The 16,263-nt window shown below is 41.9% G+C and overlaps 1 long non-coding RNA gene across 2 annotated transcripts in view; it reads right to left on the reverse strand.

Moving 5' to 3' along the window:
- LOC116591385 overlaps positions 1–16,263 on the reverse strand; it is a 119,523-nt gene that overhangs the window by 52,480 nt on the left and 50,780 nt on the right. Inside the window, exon 2 of one of the 2 annotated variants that reach the window (XR_004285988.1) lies at positions 15,725–15,840. This is a non-coding gene — a long non-coding RNA (uncharacterized LOC116591385). Of the gene's footprint in view, positions 1–2,469; positions 2,628–15,724; positions 15,841–16,263 lie in introns of those variants that run through there. The other variant, XR_004285989.1, reaches the window with a different exon arrangement.

Consider the following 16,263-nt stretch of genomic DNA (forward strand, 5'->3'; position numbering starts at 1 on the left):
GGGATCCTGGGGAAAATACCACAAGGATGCAATGAGCCAAATCTAGGATGTGGGAAATTCTATAGAAACATAAGACCCAGTCACTCCTACAAATAAATACCTTAAAAAAAGAGAGAGAGAGAGAGAAAGAGAGAGAAAGGAACCAATATATATTATGTGTGGATCTTGTTTGGATTCTGTGGTATAATAAGAAATGTATTTGGTCTTTGTCCATTATTACATGATATTTTAAAAATTCCTCATTTTATTATATATAATATATGATAGTATTGTTATGTTTAAAGAAAGAGTCCTTGTCTAGGGTTCCTGGTTGACTCAGTTGGTAGAGCATGCGACCCTTGATCTCAGGGTCTTGAGTTCAAGACCCATGTTGGGCTTACACCTTACTTAAAAAATACATTCTGAAATTTTTATAATTGAAATGATATGATATGATATTTGGTATTTGCTTCAATACCATATATTCTAGATAAAAAGAAAAAGTGGAGGAGACATAACTGAAACAAATTTGGCAAAATATTGATAACTACTGAAGCAAGGTGGTACAGGTTCAATATACTATCCTTTCTATTTTTTGTTTGTTTGTTTGAAAATGCCATTAACAAAAAAGTTTTCAAAAAGTTTTATTTAGAACACTAAAGATACCTGAAATAATTGGAGAGATAGGATGCTTAAAAAGTAACTCATTTAATTAATTAAGGAAACACAAGCAGCAAGAGAGAATCCAGCCCAAACCCCATGCCTCAAGGTCCAGCACGGAGCAGGATGTGTCTGAAATTCTTCCAAAGTCTCAGTTTAGGGCCTGGACCCTGCTCCAGATGTCCCTTGACCCTTGGACCTCCCTTGCCTAGGGCAGCAGTTTGTGTTCCCAGCCTGCTGGTTGGAGACCCTTTGTGTGGCAGGCTACACGTGCAGCCTCATAATTCCCAGAGCCCTTCCGGACACGCGTGAATAGCTGCTGCATTCTCCACATTTTTATGCAGATGACACTGCAAAGGGTGGAGACTGGGGGCTGGGGCAGCTGATTAAGAAATCACCAGAGGCAACTGAAAGGGGAAAATAAAAAAAAAGGACCCTCCCTAAGGGACACCACAGGAAACCAGCATAAGCTCACTGCCTTTGGATTTGTTCCTTTGCGGTGGTTGCTGGGTGCAAGCGTCAGGCCTGCTGCCGTGTCCTTTTCTCCAGCTTCCATCTATCTCCCCCACCAGCTGGTGTTTCCCTTCACTCCCTTTCCTCCCACCCAAGGTACAGGAGGACCTCATTCCATTTAGAGAACTCCTAGTGTTTCCTGGCAGCCAGCGATGATTCATTTTTACTCCCTTGAATCTTCACCATGGCCAGAGCATTGTTTTCCATATCCTTCCCATCCCCCAGGAGAGAACAAAAGGCCACATTTGGTCTTCTGGCTGGAGGCTATGCTACATAGACCATGATATCCCACACCTTGGGCTGAGGGTTCCTCCAGCTCCCTTAAATTTCACAAAACATTTTGAGATAAACTCTTAACAGTAGGATACATTCAATTTCCGGCCAAAGCAATATATTATGTGATTCATCTGTTCCCTAATATTTCCAGTCATCATCATGAAATCTGGTCTCTACCCCTGATGTAAACCCTTGTGTTTATAAGAAGTAACCTAAGTAACCTACCACATTTTCAGAGTTGAAATCTGCTTCCTGTCCCATGAGTTTGTAAACTCAGCAAGACAAAATTTTCTGTTGCAAATCAGCCCTACTTGAGAAGTTGATATGGTTGAAGCAAGTTCTAAATAAGACAGTTTTGAATAAAAACTCCATCTTCACACTGCTACCCCAAACTATGGCCAGATCAGTGGGACCTTCGGTTGTATTTTATTTCAACTTCATGATTCCAGATGGAGCCACAATCATGTTAGCATAATCGAAGGATTAAAAAGTGACCCAAGTCATCCAGAATGAGATTTGCAACAGAGGACAAATCAGATGCCCAGAATCACAGAAAGTTTGCAACAGACAGACTTTAGCCAGCATTGACCCTCTCTTCACAGATGAGAAAACTGAAGTCCGAAGAGAGTTACATTTTGCCCAAGGTAAGAGAGGTAGTAAGATGAAACCCGGTTCAAAACCAAGTTTACCACAAAAGACTCAAAATCCATTCTCTCACTCTTGTCAAATCTGTAGTGTCCTCCTAGCTGGTACTCTTCTCGTCCCTTCTACCTATCCCCCATACTGCCACCTCCCACAGCCACCTTCTCCACAGCTCGCCTCTGATCATGTCTCTTCTGGCCGAAAACTGCCCCACCATTCCAGACTGTTCCACTGACATTTCCGTGGTATCGCACCCTGCATGGCTGTGCCCTTCCCAGGCCACGTGGAAAAGTATTTACTCCTCCAGCAAGCGCAGGGCTTACCTGCATCCTTTCCCATGCAATTTTCTTTGCCCGGAAGATTCTTCCCCTTTATCTTTAACAGACAAGATCCTCTTACCTTTTAGAGGTTCAGTTCGGATGCCACATACTCCACAAATCTTTCATTAATGCTGCGAACTGAAACTTCTTTCTCTCCTCTGGCTCCCTGCTCTGTATAGTTCAGAGCTCCATGTTATACATATCACATTCCATCTGGTGGAACACTGGAGTTAATTATGAACATTCTGCTTTTTCCCACTAAACTAGACATTCCTTTAAGTCAAAGACCAGATCTTATTTACAGCCCCAGTGGAGAGATTTCTCACAGTGAACATAAAAAATGTTTTTTATTAATTTGTGTTGAAACTGACTATCTTTAGAGCCCAACAGCATTTAATGTAGACATGCTCTTCTAAAGAGCTGAAATTAAGTATTTTATGTTTCTATCCTTGATGTTCTCAAGTATAAGGAGGATATACTTGAATAAAATCAAGTAACTTTGAATAAAAATAAGAAGGATTTCTTGAATAAAAATAAGAAGGATTCTTTCTCCTTTCCTAGAGGAGATCATGCTCAGCCAAAAGTTCAACTAAACATATGTTTATTGAACACTTCGTAACAGTTGCCAATCATCTATGTCTGCTAGTAAAGAAAGTTACAAAAGACTAATAGCCTTAGAAAAGACCTTGCAACTTCAGACTGTACCAAATCTCTATCAATGCAACCTTGGACAAATCACTTAATCCCTACTCATCTTCCTCAGCCTTAAAAAGGGCCATTCATAAAAGGTGGGTCCCTTCATGGACATGGATGCCACCCATCCTGCAACAAGGCTGTGGACCAATTCTGCAAACGTATATGGTATGAGTTAAAGCAGGGATTCTCAAAGTGTTGTCCCGTGACCAGAAATATCTACTGGGAATTTGATTAAAATACACATTCTCAAGCTATGCTCTGAATGACCTGAATCAGAAACACTAGTTCCTTGGTCTGTTGAGTGCTGAGGTCTGCTGCTTCCTCTTCTCCAAGTGGACAGTGGTACCGGACCTGTGGGTGGGTGGGTGGGGGGGTGCTGCCTGGGGTAGTTCCTCTCCATCCCATCAGCTCATTGTACAGGCAGTCTAGAGGGACCTTTTATTTCCCTTTTAAACAATTCTGCTTACAAGAGGCACCACACACCGGGAACACCTGGCCTACTTTCCTGGTAGACCTAAGCTTCTGAGGCTCGGTGGACAAATGTTATGAAACTACTCTGAAAACTGAGAGAAACCATACAAATGTAAATATTGTTCAAGTTGCCCAGTCTTTAGTCATATAAAGGAGGAAAACAATAAACAGAAGAATAAACTCCTCTGCTTCTAGAAAAATCTCCATTCTGACTGTACACATAGCTTCCCTCCCTTGATTTTACTCTGCTTGTCTGTTTATACTTGGAACAAAACTATACCAAATGGATAGAGCGAAGACACAGCAATTTAAATGGATGCCCAGACATTGGCTGGCTCAGTTGGTACAGCACGAGACCTTTAATCTTGGGGTTGTGAGTTTGAGCCCATGCTTGGTTTAGAGATTACTTAGGAATAAAAATCTCTAACAAATAAAAAAACAGAAACAAAAAAAATAAAAGGAAGCCCAGTACCCCACTACCAGTTAGTTATCAGGCTACTTTTCTTACTTGGCAGAGATTAAAAACTCTAGTGCCCTCTTGAGGCTTCAAAGAAAAGTACCACAATCTCTGAATATGAAGCAAATAGGATTTTCTCCCTATTCCCACAATTCCAAGTCACTTGAATAAAGAATCAGAACTGTTTGCGTGTAGTTTGGACCTGCCTCCTACCTCACCCAAGAGTCCCACTCTCTTCAGTCCTGCCTATGGGTATGATACATTTGGTCTTTCTCAAATGCAGAATTGACTGGCCTCTTTCATTTCTCCCCTCCCTCCTCTAACAAACTGCCTGTGGAGAACTACTTTCCAGAGTAAGTAGTGTAATGAGGCAGCAAACAACCCTGAGTCATAAAGCCAGGGTTCTTGTTAGGCTCTGGCTAGCTGCTCTATGACTAAGGGTAAATCCCATCTTGGCCTCATTTTCCTTAGGGTATTTGAGCAGACTGTGCTGGTATTTGAGTGTGTGATATTTATAAATGACAAAATATTTACAATGTAAGGCGACATGTAAGGCGACAGAATCATACTGCTGATAGCAAAGCCTAGTAAAATTATCTTGGCCAAGGTATTTTGTTTTCTAAAGAGGAAAGTTTGTAGACAGAGAAGGAAGCCAAGTTTCTCTGTAGTAATTAAATGACAGGGAACAAATCAAGATATACTATCCCTTGAATGTCTATTCAAAACATAGTAGAGTTTGTGGTTATTGGTTATCAGAGTCTCATATGCCTGCTTCTATATTCAGTCTGTTTGTGCTCTATTGTTTAGGTTGAAGCATGTCAAAAAAATCCAGCCTCACCCAGATAAGTAACTGGAAAAGGAAGAGGTATTTCAACAGCTTCTCTGGTTACTTGTGGCTCTTTCTTTCTTTCTTTTAAAGTTTGTTAATGGATTAATTTATTTATTTTTAGTAATCTCTATACCCAACCTGGGGCTCAAACTCACACGCCCAAGATCAAGAATCACATGTTCTTCTGACTGAGCCAGCCAAGCATTCTGCCTATGGCTCTTGATCTCTTATACTACACCTAACTGTCGAATGTTAGTTTCTTAAAGATTAGTAACAATGTAGAATCTCACACCATATCAATGAATTTTTTTGTACTCTGTTACATTGAAATCCACTGAGCTATCCTGCACTTTTTACCATACATGAGGTAATACAGTGGTTTGCTAAGTTATACAGATCTCCAAATTTTGGGCACATTTAATTATGCAATATAAAACATCAAATTCATTAGTATCACCACCATCATCAAATTAAACAGAAAAGTCTTCAGATATGGAGAACCCGTGAAACTCACTGCGACAGATGCAAGTTTTCTGGATTTCTAATTTTCACTTGAAAGCTCAAATTTTATCACAAATACTGGCACAAATACTGTTAGTTGTAGTCCTTAAAAGAATACACTTTATTTCTGAGAAAATATCTGCCAAATATTGAAGTTTGAAAAACCATAATTTGTTTGCCAGACCTTTTAATTATTATTATTTTTTTTAAAGTAAAAATGGTGTTACCAAAAAAAGGGACTCCTCTTCAGGCTGCATGAGCATTTTTCTTCAAGATGATCATTGTACTTTGAAATGCAACAAGACTGTTTTATGTGTACTCCCATTTTGTCACACTGAATATTAAAAGAACATGAATTCGAGGGTCAACATTTGATAAAATTAATAATTTCACTGCTTGATTAAGGCCATTCTTAGGTAGAATTCCTCCCCTTCCCCCTTTTGCAAATGTGTGATGATGAAGAATCCACTAACTACTAAGAGCTTGGTGCCAGTATTTTGAGTCATGATATTGGTGTGAAAATAGTTTGACTTCATATCTTCCCTGAAAAGGTCTCAGTGACCCCCAGGAATCTGGGAACCACACCTTGAGAATCATTGCTCAACCTTCCTGCTTTAAAGATAGCATGGTGATTTCCTCTAAAACCTCCCTTGAGGGAGTTAGCCTGAAACAGAGCATACATAGACAGAAAGCTGGAAAAGAACTAGGGAGGCCAATATTCCAATGCTCAAGGAGCTTTCTGAGGAGAACTTTTATCTTCTTCTGCCCCCTGGTGGTCAACCATCAGTACAACAGTCGGTCGCCCTCAGGACTATCCTATGGAAAGGAGAATGGTTTCCTCCTTGCTGTGGCTGGGACAATATTTCACAGCCATACTTCATGCATTCACATCTAGGTCCAAGTGTATTTGATCCTTTAGTGCCTAAAGCCCAGAAGAATACATTGCCATCCTTATAAAGGCTGAGGATAGGAACTCTGGTGAAAATAACTGGTCTAGTTAACTCTCAGAGGACTGACCCCTGCCATCCCTTTTCTCCCAGTGACCCCAGGGACTAGCTACCTGTATCTGTGAAAACCTTTGCTACCTTTCCATTGAGGAAAAAACTAGTTCTAGAGCCTTTCCTCTTATTTTCTCTTATTCCTCATATTCTCGCCCAAAGTAAGTTAAAAAAAAAGGGGGGGGGGATTCTAAGTGTTTTCCTGCGTGGTAATAAAGGGGAGGCTGACCCAGGATTTAAAAAGTTGTCCTATGTGCCTCATTCTGTTTTCAGTGAGATCTCATGGAGAAAGACCAAAATCCTCACACAGATATTCTTTTACCTACCCTCTTCACACTTAATGGTGAATTGGCAGATGTAGATATTTGAGAGAAACCTGAAGACCAAGGTTACCAGAGGTGTCCATGTATCACTGAAGTTGGTGCCTGGGTGGTGCCTGGGTGGAGACCTGAGGTAAAATGAGGTACTGGGGAGAACTCGAAGCAGGACCTGGGAGGGCCACAGACAAAGAGAGCAGCAGAGTCCTTGGGTTTCACCCTGTCCTCATCCCTCTGTCTTCTCCTCTTGCTAAACTATCTGTGCTGAGGTGAGAGCTGAAGAAAACTACCTCCAGGGCCAAGGAAAGAGAAGATGGGGAGAGAGAAAAGGGAAGACACGCCATGGGGTTGGGATGGGAAGTAGGGGCAGGAAGAGGGAAGCCATGCGTTTCTGGTCTCCAGGGGCCCGGGAAGCTGGGTTACTCATAGGTAACTAGGGTGTCAAGCTGAAGGCAAGCTGGAGAACATGAGTAACAAACTACAAGGGTGGAGATGGAAGTTCAGAACTCTGCGAGGCTGAGCTGAGAGAGGATGGAGCAAATAAGACGTGAGAGCTGTACAGCAATTCAGTAATGTGGCAAGACACAATATCAATGCACAGAAATCAGTTGCTTTTCTATATACGAACAATGTAACTGTAGAAAGAGAAAATAGAGAATAAATTCCATTTACAATAGCACCAAGACCCATAAGATAGCTAGGAATAAACCTAACCAGAGTGGTAAAGGATCTGTATTCTAGAAACTACAGAACATTTAAAAAAGAAATGGAAGAAGGCACAAAAAGATGGAAAATCATTCCATGCTTATGGATTGGAAGAATAAATATTGTGAAAATGTCTATGCTGCCCAGAGCAATCTATACTTTCAACACCATCCTTCATTTTTCAAAGAGCCAGAACAAACAACTCTAAAAATTGTATGGAACCAGAAAAGACCCTGAATTGCCAAGGAAATGTTGAAAAAGAAAAACAAAGCCGGAGACATCACATTGCCTGATCAAGCTATATTATAAAGCTGCTATCACCAAGAGAGCGTGATACTGGCACAAAAAAACAGACACAGAGATCAATGGAACAGAACAGAGAGCCCATAAATAGACCCTCAACTCTATGCTCAACAAATCTTTGACAAATCAGGAAAAAATATCCAATGGGAGGAAAAAATGGTCTCTCCAATAAATGGTGCTGGGAAAATTGGGCAGCTATATATGGAAGAATGAAACTTGACCATTCTCTTACACCATATGCAAAGAAAAACTCTAAATGGATGAAAGACCTCAATGTAAGACAGGAATCCATCAAAATTTTAGAGGAGAACATAAGAAGTAACATTTTTGACATTGGCCACAGCAACTTCTTGCAAAACATATCTCCAAAGGCAAGGGAAACAAAAGCAAAAATGAACTTTTGGGATTTCATCAAGATAAAAAGCTTCTGCACAGCAAAGGAAACAGTTAACAAAACTAAGAAGCAGCCCATGGAATGGAAGAAGATATTTGCAAATGACCCTACAGATAAAGGGCTGATATCCAAGATCTATAAGGAACTTATCAAACTCAAACCCAAAAATCAAATAGTCCATCAAGAAATGGGCAGAGGACATGAACAGACACTTGCCCGAAGAAGACATACAAATGGCTAACAGACACTTGAAAAAATGTTCACCATCATTAGTCATCAGGGAAATTAAAATCAAAATCACATTGAGATACCACCTTACACCAGTTAGAATGGCAAAAATTAACAAGGCAGGAAAGAACAAATGTTGGAGAGGATGTGGAGAAAGGGGAACCCTCTTACACTGTTGGTGGGAATGCAAGTTGGTACAGCCACTTTGGAAAACAGTATGGAAGTTCCTCAAAAAGTTAAAAATAGAGCTACACTATGACCCAGAAATTGTTCTAAAGGGTATTTACCCCAAAGATACAGATGTAGTGAAAAAAAGGGGCACAAGCACCCCAATGTTCATAGCAGCAATTTCCACAATAGCCAAAGTGTGGAAGGAGCTGAGATGCCCTTCAACAGACAAATGGATAAAGAAGATGTGGTTCATATATACCACAGAATATTACTCAGCCATCAGAAAGGATGAATACCCACCATTTGCATCAACATGGATGGAACTGGAGGGGATTATGCTGAGTGAAATAAGTCAAGCAGAGAAGACAATTATTATGTGGTTTCACTCCTATGTGGAACATAAGGAATAGCACAGAGGACATTAGGGGAAGGAAGGGAAAACTGAAGAGGAGAAAATCAGAGAGGGAGTTGAGCCATGAGAGACTATTGACTCTGGGAAACAATCTCAGGGTTTCAGAGGGGAGATGATGGGGGGATGGGTTAGCCCAGTGATGGATATTAAGGGTACATGTTATAAAGAGCACTGAGTGTTAGAAGCAAATAATGAATCATGGAACTACATCAAAAACTAATGATGTACTGTCTGGTGACTGACATAATTAAAAAAAAAGAAGTGAGAGCCAACTGGAGCCCTTTGTCCAAATCTCTAATCCATATCCCAGAAAGGAAATTCTTCACATTTATGCTAATACCAAAGGCAGGGGTGGGATTGAGGCAATCCCAAATCCTTCCTATACTCTTCAGTGTCCAGCTCCTTCTGGGCCCTGCATATTCCCCCACTGTCTCTCCTGGCTCCAGACTACCTGGACATGCTCTAGCAAACAACTGATTATTCCCCCAATAAGTTGTGTTATCGCTAGTTTTCCAGACTGGCTTCCACTGCTCCACAGTCTCGTACTTATCCCTCAGATGCCATCTGAGATGTCCTGATCGCGGGAGACAGGGCCACACACTCCCACTGCACACCACACCTACCCTTAGTTTCACACTCACAGCTTTATGCTGCATATCCTTGTTGCTCTGTCTCCGCCAAACTGGCAGCATTGCGAGGCTGGGATTGCCCAGATTCCTGTTGTCTTCCTGTTCCCAGCACAGTGTTTGAAGATGGCAAGGCCCACAGTGAAAACCTAGAGTGCTCCAGGATCCGGTTTGACTGTGAATTCTCGGATCACTTGAGCACACATACTTCTGAGGAAATCTCATGCTTGAAGACATAGCTCAACAGCTCCCCCTCCTTGAAGTCTTCCTTCCCTGAGGTACCCTTTCCCACTAATATTTGCTCCTTTCTCTGTGGCTAGAGCCCATTATTTGTGCTGGTGGTAGCATATATCTAACTGGCCTGCAAGAGATGTGGTTCATTGTATGTGAATTTTCCCCACTGGAAGTCAACCTACTCAAAGGCAAAGGACCCTCCCAGCCTTATTCTCTCCTGGTTTACCTTGCATAGAAGTCACTGTAAACTATGCACTAATTTCATGTTTTTCTCTTGGAAACAAGGACTTTGTTGTGACTGACAGGTTGGACTTGAATGATATAATATAAAGTGCCACTTCCAGTTACAATTCTCAAAAAGGATTTGACCTTAAAAAAAATTAAAGTGAATTTTGCTAAATTAACCTGCTTACTCATTGACTTTCATCATAATGTCAAAGATGTGTTCAAATGGAAAGCATTTTTACCTCAAGGTGAAGAGGAGGCTTGCTATAGTAGAAAACTCTCAGATTTACAATCAAACTTGAGTTTAAATCCCACCTCTGCTCCTTATTCTTTAAACAAGTTATTTAACCTGATAATTGTTGTCAGGCAGAGAGAAAGATCAGGTACAGGAATTATTATTATTATTATTATTATTATTATTATATTTATAAGCAGTGAGCAGACAAAAATATTAAATAAGTAATAAAATATGAAACTGAAGTATACCCAGAACTCAGGGATATATAACTATATTTGGAGTCCTCTTTCAATGACAAAGATGGAAAGTGAATTCAAATAGGATAAGCAGAAAAGAGAACTATTTAGTCTCAAGTCAGGAGCCTCTGGTGTGTACCCAGTTTCAGGGACATATGGATCCAGAAGTTCAAATAATCTCGCAGCTCTGTCTCGCTCTCCATGCCTCCTTGAGCAAGCTCTCTCCATAGCGCGGGTAAAAGGATTGTCAACAGTCCAGCTGCTCACCCCATGAATTTAGCAAATCCAGAGGGAAACAGAAATGAGTCCCTGTGGCCTGGGATGAGGAGGCACCACGTCAGAACCCCATGGCCTAGGGCAGGGCCATTGCCCGAAGCAAAGTTGGGTGCTTTTACCAGGGGAAGAGAGCGTATAATGCATAGGCAAACCCAAGAGATGCCTACTAAAACCAGTCTGAATTAATTACATTTCAGTTGTTCTTTTTTTTTTTTTTTAAGGCATGCCCGGAATGTTCTACCTTCTTATCTTCAAAGACTTGGAGATAATCAACTTCCTGATGCTTTTCAAATATAGAATTACTGGTAAAAATTACTGACATTTGTTGAATTTACTACGTGCTAAATGCTTTCATAGATTATCTCCTTTTGTCCTCCCCACTCCCCAGTGGGGAAGGCACTGTTATCTCCTTGATTCAGATGCAGACAGAGGCACAGAAAAGTCATTGCCCACGGGGTGGAGTCAGAACTCTGACCCTGGAATTCCCATGCAGGAGCTTGCATGCCTGCAACACCTGCACCTGACCGAGTGCTTGTTACACTATCTGTAACTTACTGCACGTAGTTCAATACCCCCTGGTCTCCAGCATCCAGCAGTTACTGAGCAGAGCAGATATTATGTTACTAACAGTAACAGAGATAGTTGCAAGTAGGGTGAACTACTTTTTGTCATGTCCCCTCCTATGATTGTAAAACAGCACTGATGTCATGCATGTTGTTGGGTGGTCCGAGACTTAAATGAGGAGATATTTATTTACAAAGCTGCTGCTGCTGTTATCGTTGTCAGGCTACTCAATTGTGTTTGCATCCAGCTTTCCTGGAGATGGAGCACCTGGATAATCAGGGTGTCTGCGTGCACCGAATCCCCACAGACCCATGGATTCATGATTCATGATAAGAGGGACACCCCAACATCTGGTCTTCCTTTTCTGTTTCCACAAAGGAGTTTCTCCACAGCCAGGGTGCTCCAGGAGATGCCCGATGGGTGTTCCTGAAGGACCAGACCCAAGGGTCAGGAAGTCCAGTCTAGCTTAAATAAATGTGCGAGCTGTGTTCTTTGCCCCTGCAGCCTTCTGGAGCTGGTCAATGCAGGTCAGAAGCTGTAGGTGAAATCTGAGAGAAAGCTCCTACCCTCACGGCCATTCCCATCTCTGTTATCTCCCTCACGCTGCTGGAAATTGTATCCATTTGCGGTTTCAGTCAGCAAGGAAGACAACTAGACAAGCCGAGTTAGCTACATCTGGGAGCAGCACCTAGAAGCTGTCTAGGTCAAGGATTCTTAAGTTCTTCTGACAGTCTGGGGATGTCTCTGGACCCTTTCTCTGAATAATATTTTTAAATGCATGTTTTAAAACAAATTACAAAGGAAACCAATGATATTGAAATATAGTTATTAAAGTAATTTTTTAAAAAATTGTGGTACAATATATGTCCCTCTTTATTTACTCATAGCTACCATCATGTCAAAATCCTGATGAGAGTATGATCTTTAAAGATGTCTGCAACAACTGTAATGTGCTCTGAAAATATCTGTGTCTCCCATGGTGCAAGAGTCAGAGGCACGGCTGTTGCTCAGCTGGAGTTTGTTGCCTATGCTCCTAACGGAAGGAAATGCCTGATTTCAGCTTGAGGTCACTGAAAAGAAGTATTTTTTTTTTTTTCCTTATTCAAGATCAGTGACCTTTGAATTCTTCTCTCCAAAGAGTCCAGCTCCTTAGGCTAAAAACAAGCAAACAAAAACCACTTGCTCTAAGAGCTTAAATTAAGAATTTACTGCAAGAGGAGCACCTGGGTGGCTAATTTGGTTAAGCATCTACCTTGGGCTCAGGTCATGGTCCCAGGGTCCTGGGATTGTGCCCTGCGTGGGTCTCCCTGCTCAGCAGGAAGTCTGCTTCTCCCTCCCCCTGTGCCTGCTAATTCCCCTGCTTGTGCTCTCTCTATCAAATAAATAAAATCTTGAAAAAAAAGAATTTACTATAAGAAACTGATGTTAAGAACACGGATAGAAAAGGATGGAAGAGGGGGAAACCTTGAGATAGTGGTCTTATATTTTTGAATGTCTAAGAAATCTGGAAAGCTTACTGATGATGTAGGCTCTACTCCCACAGATTCTGGTTCAGCAGGTCTGGGGGAGGGGTCTGGGATTTCTCCCAAGGTGCCATAGCTAGTAAATGGCTCTGCTGAAGTTAGAACCCAGGTTTATCTCCCCCTAGAGCCATGGACTCTGTACCCTCAATCTACTCCGTGGCTATCTGGAGATAAGAGCTGGGTCAGGATACCGTCAAGGAATTAACATCGGGGATATCCAGGAAATTATACAAGGCACAGCTCATGTCAGATCCAGGCTTTGAATTCATGCTGCACCACCAGAGGGCCATATAATGGAAGACTGAAGACCTGGCAATTTTATGGGCTACTTTATGGCTGACCGGGCTCCATCTCCTACTACCACCTCCCCAAAGATCAAACAGTTGTCCTTTGACCATCTGGCAAGTAGCCCAGCTCTTCCTGGTCCCATTTGCCCTGCCTCAGAGAAAAAGAGACGTGAGTCTTCACTCCGAACACTACAGTTCTGCTTGTACCCATTGCTTGCTCCTGTTGGAATGGGCAGAAAGGACAACACATATCAAACATCTGAAAATGTCCCCTGTTAACAGAGCCGTCTAGTTTCTCCTTTGAGTTTCCATCTGTTGAACTGAAAGCTCAAAGAACAGCAGAATGTTCTCATAGGCAGCATTCCCATGCCTTGCTGGGCGTACTTTAGGACACAATTAGTAAGCTGTGATAGAAACGAAAGCACCGTCCTCATGGAGTCCCAAGGCGGGGAATTCAGAGGCCACTGCCAGTGGGGAGTTCAACTCCCCTCCTTTCATTTTTGGGGCCTTGCAAGACCTGAGAGACCAACCCTCAATTCCCCCCATACCTCCTCTTTTTCGACCCTGGGCTTTCAGTCTCTGATTGCTCCTTACACAATTTACATCAGGAGTTGGTAATCTTTCAGGAATCTCATTCCAAGCATTCATTCATTCATCATTCCATTATGGAAACAAAAGTGCAGTTGCCAATCCTCAGGCAAAAGGGCCTGAGACCATAACTAGAGCCACCAAAGATCCACTATTCTCTCTTAGATCTTCTACAGCTCCTGACAAGAGAAGGCAAATTTTTTCCAAGTCCCTTCCTTGAAGGGAGAAGCTTCCCCAGACCTTGTATCATATAAGTCTCAAAATCATATATTGAACTGTTATTGATAAACACCAAGATTACCTGTTAGACCCCCTTAGATGTCATCTCCTCTCGACAGCACGCTGCTTTTTTTCCCAATCGAGATATAATTAGCATGTAACATTCTAGTAGTTTCAGGCGAACAACACAATGATCTGTTAGTTGTGTATGTTACCAAATGATCACCACAGTAAGTCTAGGTAACATGGTCACCACATGTAGTTTCAATTTTGTGTTCTTATAATGAGGACTTTTAAGATCTATGCTCTTAGCAACTTTCAAGTACAAAACAGAATCGTCAACTTTAGTCATCATGTTATACATATGTTTCTAGGACTTAGTTATCTTATAACTGGAAGTTTGTACCTTTTGACCCCCTTCACTATTTTGTCCACCCCCAGTCTCCTGCCTCTGGAAACCACCAATCTGTTCTATCTATGAGCTTTGTTTGTTTTGTTTTGTTTTTAGATTCCATGTATAAGTGAGATTATATGGTACTTCTCTTTCTCTGTCAGACTTATTTCACTTAGCATAATGCCCTGAAGGTCCATCCATGTTGTCCAAATGGCAAGATTGCCTCCTTTTTGTGACTAAATAATATTTTTTTTGGCTAAATAATATTCTAATATGATACATATATATGCCACATATATTCATATAATATATATATGTTACCTGTTTTTCATCCCTTCATCTGTCAATGGACACAAGTTGCTCCATGTCTTGGATATGATAAATAATGCTGCAACCAGCTTCTTAAAAGTAATAAATTCTTGCTGCCGCCACCTCCTCATAAACCTCTCACTTCATGCCCCATCCCCTCATAAACCCCTCACTTTGTCCCTCACAAATCTGGCTCTGCTCCCATCACAACAAACTGGATGGTCCAATCCTCTACAGTCTGGACCTCTGATTCCTGCAGAATTTGGCATGTTTGGCCCTACTTCTTGAGGGTCTTAGGTTCCCACACTCCGTCCTGCCCTGGTTCAAATCCTGCCTGTCGGGTGCCTGGGTGGTTCAGTGGGTTAAGCCACTGCCTTCGGCTCAGGTCATGATCTCAGGGTCCTGGGATCGAGTTCCGCATCGGGCTCTCTGCTCAGCAGAGAGCCTGCTTCCCTCTCTCTCTCTGCTAGCCTGCCTGTCTACTTGTGATCTCTCTTTGTCAAATAAATAAATAAAATCTTAAAAAAAAAAAAATTCTGCCTATCTAGGGCTGTCCCATCTTCTCTGTAGGCTCCTCCTCCCTCTCCTGTCTACCCCGGTGGGGATTGTCCTGTTTCGGTCCTGGCTCCTTTGCTTCATTGATTTCTGCATCTCACAGCCCTGTTGGAGAAGAGAGCCTTTCCTTCAGAATCACCCTCTTTGCCCAGAAGTTATGCCTGGCCCTGGGGAACTAATGGTGGCCTGGATTGCTCAGGAAATGTTGCTCTTGGGACACTCTGCAGACAGGTTATCAGGCTTCGGGAGGCACTGTGTCATTTCCACGGCAGAATCTAGCAATTCTTAAACAAGTGGCCTTTCAGTGTCCTCTGGATTTGCTGCTCTTCTCACCCAGAACCGTGCTATTTTGCCACTTTTAGGGATATCTCCTATGTCTCTGACTTTCCTCCCACTCATATATTCCGTAGAGTGGAAAGAATAATGAAATTCAGGCTAGGAACTCTGGGCTTAGTTCTGGATCCATCACAAACTAACTATCTCCCTAGGCCTCAGTTTCTCATCAGTGAAGTAAAAGGTGGGTCTAGGTCATCTCTGAGACCCCTTCAACATATGCCAAGGAGGCCTCATTGACTCACCACTTTAGAAATGGGGAGATATCAGAGCAGACCTCCAGCAGCTCTCGATCAAAGGATAATGGAATTTTGAGACTGATGGTCTTCAATAGAGGAGACTGTAATTTGGGAAAATCCACCTATTTGGGGACATAAAAGCTCTATAAGCACTTAGAAACAGATTCTAACCTTAACCAAAAGTGCTATGGAATCTACAGAAAAGCCTTCCTTTAGCTTGTCAGCAGTAGTATACTGGTGAAAGCTGCAGGAACAGCTGAGCAAACATAATTACAATAACTTCTAAAGTTTGCAAGACTATCATATAAGAAGGAAACAGCCCACACCCCTGGGGTGTCTGTGGGTAATATCTGTGCCTAAGAATTTGATACTGGATTATAATAAAGAACAACTGTGGTTTCAGAGCTTTTGCCAGTTCTTTGTATTTTTTCCCAATAAAGCCGTAAAACAAATAATTCCTTGTTTAGCTGAGCCAAGAGTGAATTCTTCTATATGCAAAGTCAGGACACAAGGTCATTTGGAATGGTGGGATAGAGCTCCAGGCC

The sequence above is a fragment of the Mustela erminea genome, chromosome 5, assembly GCF_009829155.1.
Source record: "Mustela erminea isolate mMusErm1 chromosome 5, mMusErm1.Pri, whole genome shotgun sequence".
NCBI lineage: Eukaryota > Metazoa > Chordata > Mammalia > Carnivora > Mustelidae > Mustela > Mustela erminea.